The sequence below is a fragment of the Chinchilla lanigera genome, unplaced genomic scaffold (assembly GCF_000276665.1).
Source record: "Chinchilla lanigera isolate Chin_1 unplaced genomic scaffold, ChiLan1.0 scaffold00080, whole genome shotgun sequence".
Lineage (NCBI taxonomy): Eukaryota > Metazoa > Chordata > Mammalia > Rodentia > Chinchillidae > Chinchilla > Chinchilla lanigera.
Window position 1 is genome coordinate 531579 of NW_004955481.1, and position 12412 is coordinate 543990.

Sequence of the window (12412 nt, forward strand, 5' to 3'; positions counted from 1 at the left end):
CGCCGTGGGCGCCGGGGTGCGCCGTGCGGACCGAAGCCACGCCGACCGCCCGCGGCGGCTCCTCGCGAACAAAGGCGCGGGGCGGGGCAGGAGCGCCCGGAGGACCCCAGGGGGAATAGGAGGAAGAAGCCCACCTGCACCAGAGGTGCTTGTAGGATGGGACGTGAGACGCTGAGGAAGGAAAGATTCGTGGGTTCCTGGTCTGTGGAGGAAAACACTCTGGGGCTGTCTCCGGGAGGAGGTACGGGGCTTTGAGGGGGCGGGTCGAGGACTGGCGAAACCCCGGAAACTGCCCTGTCTTGGACCTGGCAGCCTGGAGCTCGTGTTCCTTCACTGCACAGATCCCCTTCCGAGCTGCTGTCAAACCAAGGATGCACCTGAACTCGAGAGCGTTGAAGAAATGAAGTACCCCAGCCAGCCTTCAGGATGGAGGACCTCTGTAACCTCCATGGAGGGCGCTCTAACTGGGGCTTGCACTCTTCCACTAAAGGAGAGCTCACTCCCTCAGGGGACAGCCCTCGGGCAGCTCTAAGCGCTAGACAGCCCTCCTTCATTTGCACAGAAACTTTCCTCCTTCTGTTGGTCAGAGTCTCACTCTGTGCTGGACATGATGGCTTCCCGCTTCTAGAACATCCCTAAGGCCTTGCATTTCCTATTCCCCGTGCAGGGAAGCCCTTAGACCCCCTGTGCTTCATGCCCCCTGTTCAGCCCTCACACTAGCACTTCTCCGTATGACTGCTCCGTTGTAGCCCCAGGACTCAGGTCAGATGTCACTGTCCTGGAGAGCCCTTCCACCCTCCAAAGCCTACACACATCCTCTGGTTGCTTGTTATCACGATGCTATGTCTTAGTTTCTCCAGCAATCTGGTCATCTCAGGAAACTCTCTTGTCTCCATGTTCACATGCCGGTGTCTGTCTGTCCCAGGAGGATGTGTGTCCTGTGCGGCAATACCCTCCTCTGCCTTGAGGACCACTGACCTGGAGAAGGGCCACAGTGGGCAACGGTGGTAGGAAGGAGGGAGGGAGAAGAGAGAGAGAGAAGCGAAGGGAGACAGACAGGCAGAGGTGGACAGCCCAAAGTCTGAGCCCTTTCAGCAGCCTGACCCTGAAATGCAAACTGCCCAGCTATTCAAGGTACTCAGTTACTGCCCACTGAATATATGGACAAAGAAAACTTCGTCTTGAGGCTGAGCCTCAGAGCACCGAGACCTTCCCTTCCCCCACTCTGGACCCTCCCCTGAGCACTTCCATTCCATGATTCCAGGGTTTTCTTTGGTAGGCACCTAAAGCATAGGGCCATTGCCAGACATGGTGGTACACACCTGTAATCCGAGCAATTAAGAGGCTGAGGCAGGAGAGCCTCATGAGTTCAAGGCCAGCCTGAACTACATAATGAGACCCTGGAGAGGGAGAGGGGCAAGAAGGAAGGAAGGAAAAGGAAAGGAAGAAAGAGGGCCATCACCCAAGCCCCTCAGACAGCTGATTCTCTGGCCCTGCTGCCTAAATGCAGACAGGATTAGAGACCAACATTGACTTCCCCTTTATCTCTGTTAAACTGTATCCACAGTAGTCCCCCTTCTTCCTCCAGGGATACCTTCCAAGGTCCCCACCCTAATGGATGCCTGAAACTGGATGCTATGGTGTTTCCAATAAAGACTGTCCCTGGCTTACTGTAGGCTACTGTGAGTGTTCTGAGAACACTGAGTTTAAAATGGACCAGGCTGAGCTGTATAAGTTGATACATACATATATATCAGTGAATTTGGGAACTTGAATCTTTTCACTTAAAAGAAGCATTTTCTAGCTTCTCTATTGCTAGAGTTATGACTTTGGCACTTTGAGACTTTTTTTTTTTTTTTTTTTTTTGAGTTTTTTGTTTTGGCCTTTTTGAGTTTTTTTTTTTTTTTTTTTTTTTTTGGTCTTTTTGAGACAGGATCTCCCTGTGCAGTTCAGGCTGGCCTTGAGCTCACTTTGTAGCCCAGGCTGGTCTTGAACTTGCAGCAATCCTCCTGCCTCAGCCTTCCGAGTGCTGGGATTACAGGCATGTGCCACCACGCCCGGCCTTGAGGCCGTTATTAAGTAAAATAAGAGTCACCTAAACATAAGCACTGTGTTACCAAGACAGTAGATCAGATAAATGGAGCTACCATACTAAGTGACTAACAGGCAGGTAGCATATATAGCATAGATACACTGGACAAAGGGGTGAGTCACATCCCAGGGGGACAGAACTGGGAGAGGTTTCATCAGGCTGCTCAGAATAGGACATGATTGTTTATGTCTGAAAAGCTCCCTGTAGCATTCATTGTCAGACTGTGTTTTCTTGTAAGTAACTGAAACTGTAGGAAGTGAAGCCTCAGATGGAATGAAGGGTACTGCACAAGACTGATCTAGAATCTCAGATTCCAGGGCATTTTGCATCCCAATCCCATCTTCCCTGTGGGCATAATGCCCCAGTTTCTAACATCACCATCATGCAATCCATAGGCCTCCTTAAGGTACCAGTAAACATGCTGAGCAGGGTCCAGGTGACAGCAGTCCATTCATCAACCTCCTTAGCTATGCTATCCCCCAGCTCACATTCCCATGTGTCACCTGGGAGGGATGGAAGAAAAGAACAGTTGTCTCCTCCTATGCGTACACACGATTTCTAGTCTACAACATGAAAATGGAAAAGCAAATGACCTGCCCCTGATAGGATAGGTTCTCAAGGAATCACTCTATACTGATAACCACCCACCTTTTCCAAACCATCTCTTGCCAAACAGGCTCTGAAACTCAACCAGGACTGATACTGGTAATGGTTTTGTAGATGTAGCCTTTTTGTCTCTGTACAGACAGATTATCTTCCCTGGGTCCCACCCTCAGTACATGCCTGGTTCTCTGAGAGGCACTGTGAATAGCAGTTGCAAGTACTGTCACTTCCTACCTGTCACTTAACCTCTGTGTCTGTTTCATCATCTGAAAAATAGAGGAAACAATGGTAGCTAGATCATAGCATTGTTATGAAGATTAAGCCAATTTATCCCTCCAAAGCATTTACAACATGACACAAACAGGCACTAAAAAAGGTTACTATTCTGTCATAAACACAAGTAGTTGCTAAACTGTGGTAGACTCCTCTTCAAGTCCCCTGGGATGTAACCTTCCAAAGGATGAAATGTGAAGTTATTTCCACCCTGGTTCCATCTGTTTTATGATTGCTTTTCTACTCCAAGGACTCAGGTTGGCTCCTGTGAATCTGAAAGGCACTCTTGTTCTCTGGCTCAGAAAATCATCTCCGTTAGCCTGTGACCACCTTTGTGCATGGGTAGGAGGTCTCACCTTCCCCCTGTTGCCTTGCTAGTACCTGGGCAGTTTTAGAGCACCCACTCCAGTCTTAACGGCATGTCTCCTACCAGCTTGCCTACCAGTTCAGAGCCAGCATTGCATAATATGCCATTCATTTGGTGGCTATTTAATGGACCAGGATCTGTGCTAGGGCCTGGGGAAGAATAAGATGGAAGAATCCCTGTCCTGGGAGTTTACAGTCCAGCAGGGGACACAGATGATGAACAAACAGACCAACAAATAGAACAAATAGAGAATGGCAGGCAGTGGTGAGAGCTTTGAGAGAAAAGCTACCTTATGTCTGGTGGCAGTTGGCATGCTACAGGGCTCCGCAGGTGGCCTGAACTAAATCAGATCGTGCCCCCTTCACTTATGCATCTCACTCACTCCCAGAGCAGCCACACAGGATTTCTCTTTCCCTGCAAGCAATCACTTGGAATTTCACTTTTGCATGCTTCCCCATGCTAAAGCCTCAAGTTCATGGAGTTTTACTGTCTTTACACTATTGGAAATCCACTCACTGGAGTCTGGGGCATTTTGCTAAATACCAAGAATCTCCAGGTGACCAGAGGCACCTCTCCCTGGGTTTTTGTCCCTTGTCCATCTTCAATGATCAGAACCAGTTGCAGGGTAGCTGTCACCTTACTGCTTCATGTACCTTCCGAAAGTGTCAGTGAGACAAGACTGAGCAGGAGCACTGTGTCCACTGCAAAGGACTCTTGGCTGCTGACAGGAGAGGTGAGGGGTTCCCTCACTGCTAAGTCTTATTCTTGGGGGCAGTCTGGGGAGCTGTGGTAAAAGCAGGTGCCCCTCAAGTCACATTCCTCTCATTCTTTGAGACAACCACTCCTGCAAAGGAAGCTTGTTCGTTCTTGGTTGTGTTGGTTCTGCCAATTTAAAAGCTGCTATGGGACATAAGGACATAGCTCAGTGGTAGAGAACTTGCCTAGCATGTGTGAGGCACCAGGTTCAATCCCTAGCACCGCTACCATGAGAAAAAAGCTAAAAGTTGCAATGAAGAGGTTTTGATGGTGAGTGTTAGGGTTTATGTCTAGATGTCCCCCTCAAGCCTCATGCATACATAGATATGGCTTTTGGAAGGTAATTGAATCATGAGGCATGATACTCATCAATGGATTAGTCCACTGAACTTTTTTGTTTTTCTTTTTTTTTTTTTTTTTTTGAGACAGGGTCTCGCTATGCAGTGCAGGCTGGCCTTGAACTCACTTTGTAGCCTAGGCTGGTCTCAAACTTGCAACAATCCTCCTGCCTCAGCCTCCCTAGTGCTGGGATTACAGGTGTGCACCACCACGCCCCACTAGTTTACTGAGGAGTTTGTAGCTAAATGTGATTTGAGAGGTGAAATCTGGTTCAGAGAAGTGAAATCTGGTTCGAAGAGGTGGCTCAGTGGGGGCATGGCCTGATCTATCCCTTCCCCACTTCTCCCTTGCTGTCCTCCTCCTCTCTCACTCACACTCTGCTTGCTGCTGTCATCCATGAGATCTTTCTCCTCTGCCATGCTCCTCTGCTACACTGCCCTGCCTTGGAGTCAGCCAACTATGAACTAAAACATCTACAAACTGTGAGCCAAAACAAATCTTTCCTCCTTTAAACTGTGGGTGTCTCAGCGACAAGGAAAGCAGCTAAGACAGGGAGAGTTAGAAGAACGATCAGACCACAGTCAGGTCTGGCAGGGGACTTGGAAAGGGGCATGGCAGTAGCAGATTACCCAGGATGCCTCTGTCAAGACAATGCTGGTCACACCTATCCACAGTGGCGGAGGAAGAGATGGGAGGGGTCTGGGAGCCAGAGCCTAAGTCTCTTGCCTCCTAGCTCTCACCTCCCAGCCCCCCACCCAGATTCAGGATCCCAGCTGGATTCTCTGGCATGGAGGAGGAGACAGACAAAGAAAGTAGGGTTGGCTCAACCCAGGTCAAACTGAGGGTGCCAGCCACCCTTGCTCTTAAAGAAGAACTGGCTATCTGAGTGCAGTGATGAACATGTGCATTGCCAGCTTCTTGGGAGGCTGAGGCAGGAAGATTGCAAGTTCAAGGACAACTTTGGGCAACTCAGGGAGATGCTGTCTCAAAATAAACAGGACTGTGGATGTAACTCAGTGGCAGAGTACTCCTGCCCCTAAGTTCAGTCCTCAGTACTGCGGGGTAGGGGGACCAGCTGATCTCCAGGCCTGAAAAATCTCTCCAGGCGCCATTCACTGGAGTCATGATCTCCAATGAAAGGCAAGGAGCACATGTTCAAGCCTGCTTTACAGAAGAGAAAGCAGAGGCTGTGAGTTGCCTGCAGTCACTCAGCGCACTCCAGGCTGGACGAATGCCCAGGCTGATGAACTTTTCCCGGGCCCTGGGAGCCTCTGCCCATCGCTAAGAGCAAACTTTTTCACTGTGGGTGTATGGACCAGTGTGGGCTGGCTGTGTAGGCACCAGCTGGGGGGTGGGGGGTGGTCCACCCAGGCCAAAGAATGGGGAAGCGCAGAAGGTCCCTTTACCTGGATGGGGACTCAAGGTCCGCACGGCTGAGGATGCGGTGCTGCTGTGGGCTGTAGAGCCACTGAAAGGCTGTGAGCGTCCTCTCCTCGATTCGGAACCGCCCCTCCTGCACGTACCTGTGGGAAGGACAGGAGAGAGTGAGCAGAGAGTGCAGCTGCATAAAATTCCTATGGGGGGCCGCCCTCACCTGCTGGAGAAGGATAATCAAGGAACACCTGTCTCCAAATATCCCTACTCACCGCTTGTCAGCCAGAAAGCCCTATTTGCAGACGGCCACATTAAAATGCCCTGGAGAGGAAGCAGCCCCAGGGAGCACATTTCAACTCAACAGATGGATTTAAAAGTTACTTGTCTGAAGTTGAAAGCAGTTACTTGCAAGGAGTGAGTTCCCTGTCAGTGGAAATATGTAAGCAGAGGGCAGGCAGGGATTCAAGCATCAGACAAGGGTTAATCCTGCAAGGTTCCCTTCAGGGCTAAGCCACTGGGCTTCCTGACCTCCCAGCAGAAGGGCTGTGTGTGGGGTTCAGGAATAAGCAGGATTAGGTCCTCCAGACTCACAAGGCTCTTTCCTGGGCCTCAGCTGCCCTGCAGAAGGATCAGCGAAGCTGGGCTGGGCAACATGAACATCAGGGAGGGTGGCTGAGCTGGCCATGGTGGCACACATCTGTGGCAGAGGCTGAGGCAGGAGGATTGCTATGAGTTCAAGGCCAGCCTGGGCTACTAAGTGAGTTCAAGGCCAGTCTGAACCAGATAGGGAGACCCTGTCTTTTTTTTTTTTTTTTTTGGCTTTTTTTCCAATACTGGGAATCAAACTCACGACCTTGCGCTTACCAGGCAGGCACTGTGCCACTGAGCTAAATCCCCAGCCCCAACTAAACCCTGTCTTAAAAAAGACCAAAAAAAAAAAAGAAAGAAAGAAAGTAATGATATATTTGTTCAAGTGATTATTGCTTGATCTCTCTCTCCACAAGACTGTAAGCTCCACTAGGGAAGAGATTATGTCTTTTGTCTTTGTTGCACATCATGTGGACTTGATAAATGTTGAATTAATAAATGGATTCATGGTTTTATCAGACTTTCCCTTTTTTTTTTTTTTTAAGACAGTCTCACTAGATAATCCAGGCTGGTCTTGAACTAACTACTGTATGCAGTCCAGACTGGCCTCAAACTTACTATGATCCTCCTGCCTCTGCTTCCTGAGTGCTGGGATTACAGGAGCCACCATACCCAGCAAATAGATCATTACTGTAGGCACTCTTCAACAAAACACCAAAAAAGTCCCAAAAAGAGAACCCCCAAAAGAGAACTCTCCCATCACCAGTGGCTGTTTCAATGGCACACCCCCTCTGGAGGATGTGACAACAGCTGTTTACATTACAAACACGTTTCCCTTTTTATTGCGGTGACTCCCCCTTGACTAATGTATCCAGTTTGCAGCCTAGCATGTGGACTGGATGGTCGGTGGGACTGTTCATAACAGCAAAAGACTGGGACTGACCTAAGCACTCATCAGTAAGGGACTGGTTAAATAAATTAGGGGAACTCTGCACAGTAAAACCATGAGCAGCCACAAAAAATGTTTTAAAGATGTTCCTAGGTGCTACCATTTCAGGATCTCCAAGATACATTGTTAAGAGGGGAAAAACAGAATCAAGTGTAGTAATTGATGTGAAAAGGAAGTAAGGTAGGAATCCATACTTGCTTATCTCTATATACACAAACTCTGGCAAAAAAAAAAAAAAAAAAAAGAGGTAATAAAAGTCATTTCCTGGGTGGGGGCAGAAAACAAGGTGGGTCAGAGCATGGGAAAGTGATCTTCCAGTAATTTAACTTGTCGTATATAAGTTGGGGGTGGGGGGGGGTAATTATAACCTGCATACAATGCCGTGGGAAAAGAAACTGTCCATCTGGCCTCCTATTGCCCAGTGGGATACAGGTGACTTGCTGGGGTGCAGTTCCCAGAAGAACTCGCTGGGGGAAATAGGTGGAACTGGGCTCTTTTAGGGCCAGAAGGGATGTCTCAGTTGAGGCAGCTATAACAATACCACGACCTGGGTGGCCTAAATGACAGAAGTTTATTCCTCACAGTTCTGAAGCAGAGATGGCCAAGATCAAGGTCTCAGAGCTGGGTAAGGGGCATCTTCCTGGTTTACAGATGGACATTTTCTCTCTGGCAGAGGGAAATCACAGCTCATGGTATAAGGGTGCTAATTCCATCCACAAGTGCTCCCCCCTCATGAACTAATCATTTCTCAAAGACCCCAGTTCCAAGTAACTATCACGTCAGGGGTTGAGATTTCAACCTATGACTTTGGGTGACCCAGACCCCACCTATGACAAGGACGCACTCGGAGAAAGGTGTCATGGTAGAAGGGCCCAGCAGAGGGACCCGCCTGCGCAAAGCTCCAGAGTCAGGAGGCCACACAGAGCATGTGAGGCTACAAAGGCAGGCAGGAGTGCTGGGGAGCTGAGTGTGACCATTGCTCCTGTGTGCTCTCCAGTCAGAGCACTGGCCCTGGCCTGTCTCCCTTCAATCCTCCATAGCACCTGATGGCATTTCAGGAGCCCACCCAGCCAGTAGGGCAGCAGCGCAGGGAGGCCAGGCTAGATGCTCTCGAAGGGGGCCAGGTGGGATGGCTTGGGCAGCAGGACAGTGCTGGAGATGAAGAGAAATGGGGTTTGGAGTGCGCTAAGAAGATAGTGTGGCAGGGTCTGACACGGGCAGACACGGGCAGGGCAGGCAGCAAGGGTTTTCTTCAGTTTGTGCAGGTAGCTGGCTGTAGTGCCACTTGTGTCAGAAGGGGATAGCTTTGGGGGGAGAAGCTGCTGCTTGCCCTACAATGACTCCCCTCCTGTAAAACCTGGCTTCAAAATTGGCTCCATGGCTGGGGATGCGCTGCCTAGCAGAGGTGAGGTCCTAGGTTCGTTTCACAGAAAAAAAACAAAACAAAAACCACAGCTAAAGCTGGCAGGAAGCCCACCCTTATGAATCCCATCCTATTCCAATGATGTTTCCCGTCTTCCTTTCGGGCTCCATGGATTCAGCCCGGAGTGATATGCTCTGGCCGTCTCTGTGGGGAAGCTGACCACACTGATAAACTGGCAGCGCCCAGAGGGGCACTGAGTGGCGAGGGAACATCATAACTGCTTTGGTCCCTTTTGAATGTGGACCACGTAACTATGTTTTCAGAAAGTGAATTTTTTTTTTAATGTAAATCTCTTCTGGTCATAAAGTCCTCAGCTGTCAGGGGCCAAAAAAAATCCCAAGAAGTCATTCATCTGGTCTGACAGTTTTATTTATAGATAAGGACACAAGGCCCAAAATGGGCACAGGGCCACTCCCCAGCCGGCAGACCACAGCTGAGGCTGCCCTACTCCTCCCGGTGTCCCCAGGCCCCTCCTTGGGGGCTGCCTGCGCTCGGAGTGCCACCACCACCACCACCGCCCCACCGCTCAGCCCCGCCCCGTGAGGAGCTCTGCCTCGCCATAGCTCTCTCCTGCTCTCCCTCACTGCAGCTACCCCACCTCCTAGGTGCAAATGGAAGGGTCTGTCCGACTCTCAGCAAAGGGGCCACCTGGCTTTGCAGGCACTCTAATTTGAATTCTGGCTGTGCTGATGGATTTTCCCCCGTGAGTCCCGGATTCCTAGTCTGTCAAAGACAGGAAAGTAGCAACACCCACCTGGAAGGGGTGCTGCAAGGATTAAAAGAGATGCTGCTCTCAGAAGCCCCTGTCTTGTGCTCATCATCACCACCGCTCTCCCACCTTCCCCTTGGCCCCCTCCAGTCACTGCCTCCCGTGCTGCACTGATGACAACCACACCACCACCAGTTCTCTTCCCTAAGCTTCACTCCACACCCTGGGAAAGTAACCAACCTGGCTTACAGATGCGGAAGTAAGGGCTTGGGGAAGACGTGAACTTGCCCAGGGGCATACGTGCAGGAAACGGCAGAGGCCAGGCCTTCCTGGTGCCTTCAGCCCCTGGCGTCTAGTTTCCTCCTAACCAGTCACCCCGCCCACACATCCTTTTCCTCTGCTGTAGCAGCCTCCACATCCCCACACAGACCTTGTCAGCTCCACCCCTGTCCCCGAAGGTGAGAGGCCTCCCAGAGTGGATGAAATATTGTCCACACTGCTCACCTCAGGTGGCCAGTGCTTCCCCACTTGCTTCTGTTCTTGTCCTTCCCACCACTGCCTGTCACCCCCTCGCCGTTCACACACACAGGCCTCTGTATTTCTGGTCCATTTGTCCTTCTACCTCTTCTTACCTTGGAGCCTTTGCTCAGGCTGCTCCTGTGTGAACTGCTGCCCCTCGGTCTGCACCCTAAACCTGCCCACTCTGCGCCACCTGTGCAAACCACATTGCCTAGGGATTTGTCCCTAGCCTCCCAGCCAGAATCCAAGCCAGCGCTAAGATTCCTAGGATGCCTTGCTTGACCTTGATCACAGTGTTGTGATCTCTCTGTTCCCTGTACATAAGTTATTTATGTGTCTGTCTGTCTCCCCACTAGCGAGGAAAGACCGGCCAAGAGTTGGCTCTGAGATGCCTGTGACATCCTCACACAGCCCTCTTGTCTTCCAAGGCAGCCTGCAGTAAAAATCACTGCAGCAACAGTCATCAGCTACTCACATTCCCAGGACTGCTCCACCACGGATGATCTCCACGAATGAATCCAGTCTACCATCTCAGTCAACGAGTTTGCTGAGTCAGATCACAGTGAACGTAAGGAAATGTGAACCACCTTCCCCAAACAGCTTCCCTAAGACCTTCCATGTATCTGAAATTCTACAGAACAGGACACTGAGATTAAATACTGCACAGGGTCAAATTTGAGGGGGATGAGGGTGTACTAGGGATCAAACCTCAGAGAGCTCTCTACCTCTGAGGTACATCCCTAGCCCTTTAAATTTTTCTTTATTCTTTAATTTTGAGACAATGTCTCATTAAGTTTCCCACATAGGATTTATTTTTGGGGAGTTTTTTGTTTTTGTTTTTTTTTTTGAGACAAGGTCTCTCTATGCAATTCAGGTTGGCCTTGAACTCACTTTGTAGCCCAAGCTAGCCTCGAACTTGAAATGATCCTCCTGCCTCAGCCTCCCGAGTGTTGGGATTACAGGCATGTGCCACCACACCCGGCTCCCACATGGATTTGAACTTCAGATCCTCTTACCTTCTTAGCCTCCCTAAATGCTGGGATTATAAGCATGTGACACTGTGCTTTCCTCAGGGCTACCACTGTAAGCTTTATAAGCTACTGAAACTTTAGCAAAAACTAGTTTCTTGGGCAAGAGTAAAAGTCAGTGATCTAGTGCTCTGTATGATCTGAATGTTTCTGTCCAGCCTCCCCAAATTTGTATGTTGAGATACCAACCCCAAAGTCATGGTATTAGGAGGTAGGATCTTATGGGAGGAGATTAAATCATAAGAGCTGAGCCCTCACAAACAGGATCAGTGACCTTACAAAAGAGAGTCCAGAGGGTAGGTAGCCCTTTCCACCATCGAAGGACACAGTAGGAGGATGCCAACTGTGAGCCAGGAAGTGGGTCTCCACTAGACACCAAACCTGCTGGTGCTTTCATCTTGGACTTTCTAGCCTTCAGAACTATAAGAAATACACTTCTGTGATTTATAAGCCACCTAGTCTACTATGCATGGTGGCACATGCTATCCCAACACTCCAAGAAGTTGAAGCAGGAGAATCACAACTTCAAGCTCAGCCTGGGCCAGGCGTGGTGCCACATGCCTGTAATCCCAGCACTTGGGAGGCTGAGGCAGGAGGATTGTCGTGAGTTTGAGACCAGCCTGAGCTACAAAGTGAACTCAAGGCCAGCCTGAACTGCATAGCAAGACCCTGCCTCAAAAAGACAAAGAAAGAAAGAAAGAAAGAGAAAAAAAGAAAGAAAGAAAGGGAAAGAAAGAAAGAAAGAAAGAAAAGAAAAGAAAAGAAAAGAAAAGAAAAGAAAAGAAAAGAAAAGAAAAGAAAAGAAAAGAAAAAAAGCAAAGCAAAGCCCAGCCTGGGCTATTTAGTGGGACTTTGTCTGAAAAATATTTTTAAAAACTAAAAAGGTCTATGGATGTAGCTCAGCACAAAGGTGCCAGATTCAAAACCCACTATTGGAAAAAATAAAAAAATAAAAAAAAAACAGGCTCGGGGTGGTGGCACATGCCTGTAATCCCAGCACTTGGGAGGCTGAGGCAGGAGGATCACCTTGAGTTCGAGGCTGACTTAGACTATATAGTGAGGTCAAGGACAGCCTGAACTACCTACTGAGACCCTGTCTCATAAAAAAAAAATTAAAAACCACTCACTCTAGTATTTTGTTACAGCAACCTGAACAGACTAAGACACCTGGCATAGTCAGGGACATTTTGATGGGAAGGAGACATAGGAGGAAAGGTAGAGCTGCTCAGATACACAGCCACCAGATTCTGGGGATCAGATGGCACCTTCAGGATGAAGCAACCCATCACCAAAAGTCAGCACTTTACAGGCTATACCTGTGTTTTCCAGTGAACACTGGAGAAGGTCAGGAAGACACACGCTTCCCCTTAACTGATGAAGACACAGACTTCC

The 12412-nt window shown here is 49.4% G+C and overlaps 1 protein-coding gene across 1 annotated transcript in view; it reads right to left on the minus strand.

The window, feature by feature from the left end:
• The window catches only part of Rap1gap2 (RAP1 GTPase activating protein 2), a 241080-nt gene extending 235168 nt beyond the window's left edge, over positions 1-5912 (minus strand). Inside the window, exon 1 of the mRNA XM_013503479.1 lies at positions 5837-5912. The gene's annotated coding sequence lies outside the window, so the exon portion shown is untranslated. The remainder of the gene's footprint in view (positions 1-5836) is intronic.
• Between the last annotated feature and the right edge of the window lie 6500 nt (positions 5913-12412).